At 26.0% G+C, this 14,393-nt stretch overlaps 1 non-coding gene across 1 annotated transcript; it reads right to left on the reverse strand.

The window, feature by feature from the left end:
- Nucleotides 1-2,784: 2,784 nt before the first annotated feature.
- On the reverse strand, nucleotides 2,785-2,857 carry Trnar-acg (transfer RNA arginine (anticodon ACG)). Its single transcript has one exon. It is a non-coding gene; the product is annotated as a tRNA-Arg (tRNA).
- Between the last annotated feature and the right edge of the window lie 11,536 nt (nucleotides 2,858-14,393).

The raw sequence follows: 14,393 nt of genomic DNA on the forward strand, positions 1-14,393 counted from the left end.
TAAATGAGAGTGAGTTAGTGACTGACTTATTGACTGAAAGAGAGAGAGAGAGAGAGAGAGAGAGAGAGAGAGAGAGAGAGAGAGAGAGAGAGAGAGAGTCAGTCTAAAGCCTAAGTACTGGTTATTAGTTTTAACTTAAAGTTTTTTTTTGCAGACAATAACAACACAAAAATCCTCTCATAGTTTGCTTAAAGAAAAATAGTTTTACTGTAAAATATTAGTACAGTTTTTAGCCATTAAACTACTACTACTAGAGTTAACATTTTTTCCTCTGTATTCCCACTGAGAGAGAGAGAGAGAGAGAGAGAGAGAGAGAGAGAGAGAGAGAGAGAGAGAGAGAGAGAGAGAGAGAGAGAGAGAGAGAGAGAGAGAGAGAGAGAGAGAGAGAGAGAGAGAGAGAGAGAGAGAGAGAGAGAGAGAGAGAGAGAGAGAGAGAGAGAGAGAGAGAGAGAGAGAGAGAGAGAGATAGAGAGAGAGAGAGAGAGAGAGAGCACAGGTATGTGTGAGACAGTGCACACACACACACATACAGTACAGGTATTTATTAAGGTATGTATGGTATGAGGCTATACCTACAGTGTATAATATACAGTATATAAGCTCTCAATGTGAGTGATGCCTACTGGCGATGACTACTACTACTACTACTACTACTATTGAATATTTTATAGACTAACTGACTGACTGACTAACTAAATGACTACATGTGCTATGGCTATGCCTATTACTAATTTGTAAAGCACTGGTAGTTATTTACCTTACCTTGGCTTCAAAACTGTTTGTTTGTTATTATTTGTAAAAAATTTAGGTTTAGGTATATGTGCTATCTTTTTATTATTTTTTCTCAAACATACATGTGCTGTATATACAGTATGTTTGATATATTAGTTTTTTTTAAAAATAAATTATTATTAAATACTATATTAACTAACAGTGAAAGTGTGTCTCAAATACTACTACTACTAAATGTTATAAATATTTTTATTATATATAAAAATATAAAAAGTTTTTTTATGATCCAAATAACAAAAAAAAATTTTGATATCAAATATTCATTTGTTATTATTATTATTATAATTAATTGATAAATAGTTTTACAACAAAAAATTAAATAATTAATAATATTTAAAAATAATAATAGGATTAATATATATATATAGTATAATATGTTATAGTTTTTTCAAAATTTGTAATATATTTAAAATGATAAATATATTATATGTTTATTTTTTTGTTGATTTTATTGTGATTAAAATTAAAAAAAGATTAAAATAAATTATTAAATTAAATTTATAAAAATAAGTTAAAATTATATAAAACATAATTTTGTTTCTTATTATTTATTATTTTATTTACAGTTAAAAAAAATTTTTTGTTGTAAGTATTATTTATTGTTAATATTTTATTTAATTTTAAATAAAATTGTCTCAAAGCTAATCAAATAATTATATTAAACAAAAAAACTTACAGTACTTTTATGTAATCTTTTATTTTTTGCAAAAAAATAAATAAATTTATAATAAATTATTTAATTATATCTTTTATTATTATCTAATATTATCTATAAGTTATAGGATTACTCTCTCTCTCTCTCTCTCTCTCTCTCTCTCTCTCTCTCTCTCTCTCTCTCTCTCTCTTACTCCCTCTCTCTCTCTCTTTCAATACATAAGTGCAATAAATTAGCGGAAAAGTTATTCAAAACAAAAAAAATATATTATTTAAAAAAAATAAAAAATAATTTCAAACATCTCTCTCTCTCTCTCTCTCTATTTCTCGCTTTTAATAAAAATTAAAAACTTCCGGATTTTTTGTTTATTTGTTTGTTTGAATGTTTGTTAAATGAAAATAAAAACCAATTTTATTATTATTATTAAATACATTGAAAACCAATGTTTTTATTTTATTTATTTTGTTTTTGTTTTGTTGTTGTATTTTATTTATGTGAACAAATAAAATACAATTCACACACAAATAATATAATAAAATGATTGATATCTTTATCTCTCTCTCTCTCTCTCTCTCTCTCTCTCTCTCTCTCTCTCTCTCTCTCTCTCTCTCTCTCTCTCTTTCTCACTAAACATTGTATTATGATTTTTAAACAACAAAAAAAATTGATAATAAAATACTTTACACTTAATATTTTAAAAAATTAAAATTAGTTTAAATATATTTTTTTTATAATAAATGTTTAAAAATAATATATAAAGTTAGACATTAAATAAAAAAAAATTAGCCAACAATTTATTTTTGAGTCTAATTAGTTATATAACAAATAAAATGTAATATTTTTTCCTAAAAAATAACTAAATATTTATTTATTAAAAGAATTTATGAATTATTAATACTTAAAATAAAATAGATTTAATTATTTTTTGTTGATTTTATTATAAATAATTTTGTTATTAATCGGTATTTAAAAAAAATAAAAATATTTTTATTAAAATCTATTATCGGTCACTGTATTACTGTATTATAATTAATAAATAAATAACTAAAATAGATATCATATCTAATAATATTTTTTTTATATAAAAAAAACTTTCAAAATAGTAAACTATTTTTTTTTAAAAATCAATATATAGTTATAATATATTGTTTTTTATTTGTTGTTTAACCCATTAGTTAATAAAATTTTGTTTTTTTTAAGTATATATTCTATATATAAAAATAAATATAAAAAATAACTGATTTATTAATTAATATTAAATATAATGTTGTAATTACAACAATAAAAACTAAAAATGCAATCAACAAAAAATTATAATAATCAACAAAAAAATCCAGCGAGCCAACCAGGATTCGAACCTGGAATCTCCTGATCCGTAGTCAGGCGCGTTATCCGTTGCGCCATTGGCCCTCGACTTATTGAAGCAAGCACTATTTATGGTACATATGTATATACATAGGTTAATAGCATTAGTAGTTAAAATGTAGTTAAAATTTACCATGTTTATACATCAAGTATGTGTCAATAATATGTATAGTTTTTTTTATTAATAATACAGGTACATTGCTATGTGTTTGTATATGTGTTTGTATGTGTGTTTGTATGTGTGTTTGTATATGTGTTTGTATGTGTGTTTGTATATGTGTTTTATATGTATGTGTGTTTATATATGTTTTATATGTGTTTTGTATGTGTGCTTGTATGTGTGTTTGTATGTATGTGTTTTGTATGTATGTGTTTTGTATGTATGTATGTGTGTTTGTATATATGTTTGTATATGTGTTTGTATGTGTGTTTGTATGTGTTTTATATATGTATATGTTTTGTATGTATGTGTTTTGTATGTATGTGTGTTTTGTATGTATGTATGTGTGTTTGTATATATGTTTGTATGTGTGTTTGTATGTGTGTTTGTATGTGTTTTATATATGTATATGTTTTATATATGTATATGTTTTGTATGTATGTGTTTTATATGTTATTGTATGTATGTTTGTATATGTGTTTGTGTTGTGTATATAAAAAATTATATAGTTATTTATATCTAAAAAAATAAAATAAAAATAATTATTATTAACTAAATAATTACAGTTAAAAAATAAGTTAATATTTATTTAAAAATAATTTTTAGTTTTATTATATAAATCGTAATATTGAAAATGTTATATAAAACTCTATTATTATTATTTAAATTAAAGTTTGTTTTATTTTATTTATTTTTTATAAATATTAAACTAAAAAATACTAATAAAAACTTATATTATATTATAACAAAAACTATAAATCATTATAAATTACTAATTTTTTTTAAATAAAATTTTAAACTAAACTTTAACTTAACTAACATTAATTATAATTTAGTTTCAAGTTTCTATATGATATGTTTACTAATAAAAAATATAAAAATCAATATTATTATTAATGTCTCATAAAAATCATTAGTATTATTATTAATTATAATAGACATAAAATTTTTTGGTTATTATTTTTTTTAAATAATGATTTTATAGTTAATTATAAGTTAAAAAACAATATATATTTACTTATAGTAAACATATATCATTATAAACTTTTCAAAACTAAATTATTACAGTATTATTATTATTATTATTGCTAAAATTAATCAAAATTATAAAATTATATATTTTATTAAATTATATATATATATATCTATACTGTATTAGCTATAAATTTAATATAAATATTTTTTATATAATATTATAATTTTAATTATTATACTTTAATTATAATAAATATAATTATTACAGTATTATTATTAATAATAATCAAAATTAATCAAAATTATAAAATTGTTTATATTATATATATACTGTATTAGCTATAAATTTAATTTAAAATCTTATAATTTTAATTAGCAATTTATTTTAAATATAAAGTTATATATTTATAAAAAAATATATAATTTTTATAATAATAGTCAACCTATTAGTATAAGTTTGTTATTGTTTTTGTTGTTATTTAAATAAATAAATAAAATATGCCTGAATTTTCAGCAAATAAAATATTACCACCAAATCAGGTATACAAGTGGTCGGCCTATCATTTATACCGAATCGGCTTAAGTAACCATCGATTAGTAGCCGCCGATGATTGTTGTCCTCAACAGAGACTATGGTTTAAACGACCCGTAATTATATGCATTGTTTCTGTAGTTTATTTAATTGAACGACTAATCTGTTTATTATTTATCGATCCAAACAATTGGCTAATGTTTGCATTGTTAGGCGATTTTCAATATTTCTGGAAAATGGGAAAATTGATTAATATTTCGTATATATTGTTATCCGTATTAATCATATTATCCGAATTAATCTATTATTATAATTACCGGTTGGATATAAAACCAACATTTATGGGGGTATTTGAAATGATGTCCGGTTTGCCGGGACGTACACCCCTTACGGTTGGTCTAACCGATCCCCTGGCTATCCATCAGCTTATCAATCGGTTGCACGGGTTATGTATTTTCATAAAATTTAATCAAACATTTATAGTACCCGTATTTTGTCTAATATTAGTTATGTTAGGATATATACTAAATATAACTGATATATACTATAGCCCTACTGTTAGGTCTACCTAACAGCCTGTTTCTGATCCTATGGTGCGGCTATATGTTAGACATAATTGCCTATCAATTGGTCTATTTTTATATATACTGTGTCGCTATCTAAAGTACCGGCAGTTTCAATGCTATCGTAAGCTAAAACAGTTGACAACTATTACTACTACTACTACTACTAGACGTAAATTAAATACTAGTAAACGTATTGAACATCTAATAAAATTATTATATAAATTATTTGCCGATATCTCGGACTATAACCACAGTTATTGGTCAAAATTTTTGCTAAATATTTGGCTAATTTTCGGTACAATTATTGTTATATTTTTATACAGCAGTCTATTCGTTAAAAATGGATTTATTTGCTATAATTGTATGCATTTATACATTGTTTGTATATATTAGCGGTTTTTTGTTTACCATATTTACTGCCGCCTCTGTTACCACTCTAACTGAAAAATTTTATAAATTATTTAACAATTATATTGTCAATCATTAATACACTACTACTACTACTACTAGTAGTAGTACTAAGTTTTGATTAAATTTTTAAAATTAAATAATAATTAATAGTTAATATACTTGTGTTGTAGTAATTATATTGATTTTTTTATTGATTAATTTTTATCATTAAATTTATTTTGATATAACTTTATATATAAAAATATGGATTTTTTAATTTAAAAAAAACATTGTCTAGACATATAAAATTTAAAAAACAATATAATAATTGTTGATTATGTAAATAATATAAATTATAATATATGGACATAAAAATTTAGCTATGTAATATATAAATTATTTTATTATAGTATTTATAAAATTGTTGTATTTTTTTATTTATATAATATTTTGTTTAATTTAAAAAAATTAATAGACAATATTTTAGTCCTTAAATTACATAAATAGTTTAATTTAAATAAAAAAATAGTTTAATATAATAAAAATAGTATATATTTAATATAAATTAATATCTATAAAATTACAAAACTAAACATTAAAATTTAATGTTAATTTTTAACTATTAAACTAAACTTATAGCATAAACTAATTTATTTTATTATTATTGATTTTATTAGTAAATGACAATTGAATTATATTGAGAAATAATTATAATAATAATAAAAAAATAAATTTAGATAATAATATTCAAATAAATATTTAGGATAAAATAATAAATTTGTTGTTTACAGTTAAAGTAAAACAAAAAATTATTTATTGTAAATTATAAATAGTATTTTAAATATTATATTATTTATTTATTATAAAAAAAATAAACTAAACATAATAATTATTAAATTATAATTTTAACTAGTTAGTACCCCCTATAGTACTATAGTAAATAATAAAATATATTATGAATGAATTTTCTATCAATTGTGTTATATGATAGATATACTATTGGCTTACTATTGATAGTACTATATAGATTATATAATATATTTTACTATTTAATTTAAAAATCTATTAAAATATTTATAAAAATTATAAATAAATGGAAAAATATTAAAATTAAAAATGTTATTAATTATAATTTATTTTAATTATAATTTTGGGCTTTCTTTATATAATTATTGGCCCTAAAATAGGGCCGTTTGTGTGCTAAATTTATTGTTATAATTTAGTGTTTTATAACACTATATTTGCGAGAAAGAGGTCCTTTCCCAATCACTCGACCACAGACTATGTGTTTGTATGTGTTTTGAATGTATGTGTTTTGTATGTATGTGTTATGTATATGTGTTTTGTATATGTGTTTTGTATGTATGCGAGAAAGAGGTCCTCTTCTAATCACTCGACCACAGACGACACAATTGGTGGTAATTGTGTTGACACAAACAACGCAATATTTAACTTTACAGTCGTTACATTTGTAAACGACAGTGAAGTGGTTGTTGATAGAAAAAACCTTCAACAACGATGTTCTGTATTTGAAACAATCTGATTAATCAGATTCATTCAAATACAGACACGCCTTGAATTTGGTTGTTGATAGAAAAAATCTTCAACAACTATGTTCTGTATTTGAAACAATCTGATTAATCAGATTCATTCAAATACAGACATGTCTTGAATTTGGTTGTTGATAGAAAAAACCTTCAACAACGACAATTAGTATTTGAAACAATCTGATTAATCAGATTCATTCAAATACAGACACGTCTTGAATTTGGTTGTTGATAAAAAAAACCTTCAACAACGACAATTAGTATTTGAAACAATCTGATTAATCAGATTCATTCAAATACAGACATGTCTTGAATTTGGTTGTTGATAGAAAAAACCTTCAACAACGATGTTCTGTATTTGAAACAATCTGATTAATCAGATTCATTCAAATACAGACACGTCTTGAATTTGGTTGTTGATAGAAAAAACCTTCAACAACGACAATTAGTATTTGAAAAATCTGATTAATCAGATTCATTCAAATACAGACACGTCTTGAATTTGGTTGTTAATAGAAAAAACCTTCAACAACGATGTTCTGTATTTGAAACAATCTGATTAATCAGATTCATTCAAATACAGACACGTCTTGAATTTGGTTGTTGATAGAAAAAACCTTCAACAACGACAATTAGTATTTGAAACAATCTGATTAATCAGATTCATTCAAATACAGACACGTCTTGAATTTGGTTGTTGATAGAAAAAACCTTCAACAACGATGTTCTGTATTTGAAACAATCTGATTAATCAGATTCATTCAAATACAGACAGGTCTTGAATTTGGTTGTTGAAAAAAAAACCTTCAACAACGACAATTAGTATTTGAAACAATCTGATTAATCAGATTCATTCAAATACAGACACGTCTTGAATTTGGTTGTTGATAGAAAAAACCTTCAACAACGACAATTAGTATTTGAAACAATCTGATTAATCAGATTCATTCAAATACAGACACGTCTTGAATTTGGTTGTTGATAGAAAAAACCTTCAACAACGATGTTCTGTATTTGAAACAATCTGATTAATCAGATTCATTCAAATACAGACAGGTCTTGAATTTGGTTGTTGAAAAAAAAACCTTCAACAACGACAATTAGTATTTGAAACAATCTGATTAATCAGATTCATTCAAATACAGACACGTCTTGAATTTGGTTGTTGATAGAAAAAACCTTCAACAACGATGTTCTGTATTTGAAACAATCTGATTAATCAGATTCATTCAAATACAGACACGTCTTGAATTTGGTTGTTGATAGAAAAAACCTTCAACAACGACAATTAGTATTTGAAACAATCTGATTAATCAGATTCATTCAAATACAGACACGTCTTGAATTTGGTTGTTGATAGAAAAAACCTTCAACAACGATGTTCTGTATTTGAAACAATCTGATTAATCAGATTCATTCAAATACAGACACGTCTTGAATTTGGTTGTTGATAGAAAAAACTTTCAACAACGACAATTAGTATTTGAAAAATCTGATTAATCAGATTCATTCAAATACAGACACGTCTTGAATTTGGTTGTTAATAGAAAAAACCTTCAACAACGATGTTCTGTATTTGAAACAATCTGATTAATCAGATTCATTCAAATACAGACACGTCTTGAATTTGGTTGTTGATAGAAAAAACCTTCAACAACGATGTTCTGTATTTGAAACAATCTGATTAATCAGATTCATTCAAATACAGACATGTCTTGAATTTGGTTGTTGATAGAAAAAACCTTCAACAACGATGTTCTGTATTTGAAACAATCTGATTAATCAGATTCATTCAAATACAGACACGTCTTGAATTTGGTTGTTGATAGAAAAAACCTTCAACAACGACAATTAGTATTTGAAAAATCTGATTAATCAGATTCATTCAAATACAGACACGTCTTGAATTTGGTTGTTGATAGAAAAAACCTTCAACAACGATGTTCTGTATTTGAAACAATCTGATTAATCAGATTCATTCAAATACAGACAGGTCTTGAATTTGGTTGTTGATAGAAAAAACCTTCAACAACGATGTTCTGTATTTGAAACAATCTGATTAATCAGATTCATTCAAATACAGACACGTCTTGAATTTGGTTGTTGATAGAAAAAACCTTCAACAACGATGTTCTGTATTTGAAACAATCTGATTAATCAGATTCATTCAAATACAGACACGTCTTGAATTTGGTTGTTGATAGAAAAAACCTTCAACAACGACAATTAGTATTTGAAACAATCTGATTAATCAGATTCATTCAAATACAGACACGTCTTGAATTTGGTTGTTGATAGAAAAAACCTTCAACAACGATGTTCTGTATTTGAAACAATCTGATTAATCAGATTCATTCAAATACAGACATGTCTTGAATTTGGTTGTTGATAGAAAAAACCTTCAACAACGATGTTCTGTATTTGAAACAATCTGATTAATCAGATTCATTCAAATACAGACACGTCTTGAATTTGGTTGTTGATAGAAAAAACCTTCAACAACGACAATTAGTATTTGAAAAATCTGATTAATCAGATTCATTCAAATACAGACACGTCTTGAATTTGGTTGTTGATAGAAAAAACCTTCAACAACGATGTTCTGTATTTGAAACAATCTGATTAATCAGATTCATTCAAATACAGACAGGTCTTGAATTTGGTTGTTGATAGAAAAAACCTTCAACAACGATGTTCTGTATTTGAAACAATCTGATTAATCAGATTCATTCAAATACAGACACGTCTTGAATTTGGTTGTTGATAGAAAAAACCTTCAACAACGATGTTCTGTATTTGAAACAATCTGATTAATCAGATTCATTCAAATACAGACACGTCTTGAATTTGGTTGTTGATAGAAAAAACCTTCAACAACGACAATTAGTATTTGAAACAATCTGATTAATCAGATTCATTCAAATACAGACACGTCTTGAATTTGGTTGTTGATAGAAAAAACTTTCAACAACGACAATTAGTAGAAAAATCTGATTAATCAGATTCATTCAAATACAGACACGTCTTGAATTTGGTTGTTAATAGAAAAAACCTTCAACAACGATGTTCTGTATTTGAAACAATCTGATTAATCAGATTCATTCAAATACTGACACGTCTTGAATTTGGTTGTTGATAGAAAAAACCTTCAACAACGATGTTCTGTATTTGAAACAATCTGATTAATCAGATTCATTCAAATACAGACAGGTCTTGAATTTGGTTGTTGAAAAAAAACCTTCAACAACGATGTTCTGTATTTGAAACAATCTGATTAATCAGATTCATTCAAATACAGACATGTCTTGAATTTGGTTGTTGATAGAAAAAACCTTCAACAACGATGTTCTGTATTTGAAACAATCTGATTAATCAGATTCATTCAAATACAGACACGTCTTGAATTTGGTTGTTGATAGAAAAAACCTTCAACAACGACAATTAGTATTTGAAAAATCTGATTAATCAGATTCATTCAAATACAGACACGTCTTGAATTTGGTTGTTGATAGAAAAAACCTTCAACAACGATGTTCTGTATTTGAAACAATCTGATTAATCAGATTCATTCAAATACAGACAGGTCTTGAATTTGGTTGTTGATAGAAAAAACCTTCAACAACGATGTTCTGTATTTGAAACAATCTGATTAATCAGATTCATTCAAATACAGACACGTCTTGAATTTGGTTGTTGATAGAAAAAACCTTCAACAACGATGTTCTGTATTTGAAACAATCTGATTAATCAGATTCATTCAAATACAGACACGTCTTGAATTTGGTTGTTGATAGAAAAAACCTTCAACAACGATGTTCTGTATTTGAAACAATCTGATTAATCAGATTCATTCAAATACAGACACGTCTTGAATTTGGTTGTTGATAGAAAAAACCTTCAACAACGACAATTAGTATTTGAAACAATCTGATTAATCAGATTCATTCAAATACAGACACGTCTTGAATTTGGTTGTTGATAGAAAAAACTTTCAACAACGACAATTAGTATTTGAAAAATCTGATTAATCAGATTCATTCAAATACAGACACGTCTTGAATTTGGTTGTTAATAGAAAAAACCTTCAACAACGATGTTCTGTATTTGAAACAATCTGATTAATCAGATTCATTCAAATACAGACACGTCTTGAATTTGGTTGTTGATAGAAAAAACCTTCAACAACGATGTTCTGTATTTGAAACAATCTGATTAATCAGATTCATTCAAATACAGACAGGTCTTGAATTTGGTTGTTGAAAAAAAAACCTTCAACAACGATGTTCTGTATTTGAAACAATCTGATTAATCAGATTCATTCAAATACAGACATGTCTTGAATTTGGTTGTTGATAGAAAAAACCTTCAACAACGATGTTCTGTATTTGAAACAATCTGATTAATCAGATTCATTCAAATACAGACACGTCTTGAATTTGGTTGTTGATAGAAAAAACCTTCAACAACGACAATTAGTATTTGAAAAATCTGATTAATCAGATTCATTCAAATACAGACACGTCTTGAATTTGGTTGTTWATAGAAAAAACCTTCAACAACGATGTTCTGTATTTGAAACAATCTGATTAATCAGATTCATTCAAATACAGACACGTCTTGAATTTGGTTGTTGATAGAAAAAACCTTCAACAACGATGTTCTGTATTTGAAACAATCTGATTAATCAGATTCATTCAAATACAGACACGTCTTGAATTTGGTTGTTGATAGAAAAAACCTTCAACAACGATGTTCTGTATTTGAAACAATCTGATTAATCAGATTCATTCAAATACAGACACGTCTTGAATTTGGTTGTTGATAGAAAAAACCTTCAACAACGATGTTCTGTATTTGAAACAATCTGATTAATCAGATTCATTCAAATACAGACACGTCTTGAATTTGGTTGTTGATAGAAAAAACCTTCAACAACGATGTTCTGTATTTGAAACAATCTGATTAATCAGATTCATTCAAAAATACAGACACGTCTTGAATTTGGTTGTTGATAGAAAAAACCTTCAACAACGATGTTCTGTATTTGAAACAATCTGATTAATCAGATTCATTCAAATACAGACACGTCTTGAATTTGGTTGTTGATAGAAAAAACCTTCAACAACGATGTTCTGTATTTGAAACAATCTGATTAATCAGATTCATTCAAATACAGACACGTCTTGAATTTGGTTGTTGATAGAAAAAACCTTCAACAACGATGTTCTGTATTTGAAACAATCTGATTAATCAGATTCATTCAAATACAGACACGTCTTGAATTTGGTTGTTGATAGAAAAAACCTTCAACAACGATGTTCTGTATTTGAAACAATCTGATTAATCAGATTCATTCAAATACAGACACGTCTTGAATTTGGTTGTTGATAGAAAAAACCTTCAACAACGATGTTCTGTATTTGAAACAATCTGATTAATCAGATTCATTCAAATACAGACACGTCTTGAATTTGGTTGTTGATAGAAAAAACCTTCAACAACGATGTTCTGTATTTGAAACAATCTGATTAATCAGATTCATTCAAATACAGACACGTCTTGAATTTGGTTGTTGATAGAAAAAACCTTCAACAACGATGTTCTGTATTTGAAACAATCTGATTAATCAGATTCATTCAAATACAGACACGTCTTGAATTTGGTTGTTGATAGAAAAAACCTTCAACAACGATGTTCTGTATTTGAAACAATCTGATTAATCAGATTCATTCAAATACAGACACGTCTTGAATTTGGTTGTTGATAGAAAAAACCTTCAACAACGATGTTCTGTATTTGAAACAATCTGATTAATCAGATTCATTCAAATACAGACACGTCTTGAATTTGGTTGTTGATAGAAAAAACCTTCAACAACGATGTTCTGTATTTGAAACAATCTGATTAATCAGATTCATTCAAATACAGACACGTCTTGAATTTGGTTGTTGATAGAAAAAACCTTCAACAACGATGTTCTGTATTTGAAACAATCTGATTAATCAGATTCATTCAAATACAGCCATGTCTTGAATTTGGTTGTTGATAGAAAAAACCTTCAACAACGATGTTCTGTATTTGAAACAATCTGATTAATCAGATTCATTCAAATACAGACACGTCTTGAATTTGGTTGTTGATAGAAAAAACCTTCAACAACGATGTTCTGTATTTGAAACAATCTGATTAATCAGATTCATTCAAATACAGACACGTCTTGAATTTGGTTGTTGATAGAAAAAACCTTCAACAACGATGTTCTGTATTTGAAACAATCTGATTAATCAGATTCATTCAAATACAGACACGTCTTGAATTTGGTTGTTGATAGAAAAAACCTTCAACAACGATGTTCTGTATTTGAAACAATCTGATTAATCAGATTCATTCAAATACAGACACGTCTTGAATTTGGTTGTTGATAGAAAAAACCTTCAACAACGATGTTCTGTATTTGAAACAATCTGATTAATCAGATTCATTCAAATACAGACACGTCTTGAATTTGGTTGTTGATAGAAAAAACCTTCAACAACGATGTTCTGTATTTGAAACAATCTGATTAATCAGATTCATTCAAATACAGACACGTCTTGAATTTGGTTGTTGATAGAAAAAACCTTCAACAACGATGTTCTGTATTTGAAACAATCTGATTAATCAGATTCATTCAAATACAGACACGTCTTGAATTTGGTTGTTGATAGAAAAAACCTTCAACAACGATGTTCTGTATTTGAAACAATCTGATTAATCAGATTCATTCAAATACAGACACGTCTTGAATTTGGTTGTTGATAGAAAAAACCTTCAACAACGATGTTCTGTATTTGAAACAATCTGATTAATCAGATTCATTCAAATACAGACACGTCTTGAATTTGGTTGTTGATAGAAAAAACCTTCAACAACGATGTTCTGTATTTGAAACAATCTGATTAATCAGATTCATTCAAATACAGACACGTCTTGAATTTGGTTGTTGATAGAAAAAACCTTCAACAACGATGTTCTGTATTTGAAACAATCTGATTAATCAGATTCATTCAAATACAGACACGTCTTGAATTTGGTTGTTGATAGAAAAAACCTTCAACAACGATGTTCTGTATTTGAAACAATCTGATTAATCAGATTCATTCAAATACAGACACGTCTTGAATTTGGTTGTTGATAGAAAAAACCTTCAACAACGATGTTCTGTATTTGAAACAATCTGATTAATCAGATTCATTCAAATACAGACACGTCTTGAATTTGGTTGTTGATAGAAAAAACCTTCAACAACGATGTTCTGTATTTGAAACAATCTGATTAATCAGATTCATTCAAATACAGACACGTCTTGAATTTGGTTGTTGATAGAAAAAACCTTCAACAACGATGTTCTGTATTTGAAACAATCTGATTA

This window comes from Oppia nitens, unplaced genomic scaffold (genome assembly GCF_028296485.1).
Source record: "Oppia nitens isolate AA-2021 unplaced genomic scaffold, nextdenovo-longstitch-racon4-pilon3 scaffold31_pilon_pilon_pilon, whole genome shotgun sequence".
In the NCBI taxonomy this organism is placed as follows: domain Eukaryota; kingdom Metazoa; phylum Arthropoda; class Arachnida; order Sarcoptiformes; family Oppiidae; genus Oppia; species Oppia nitens.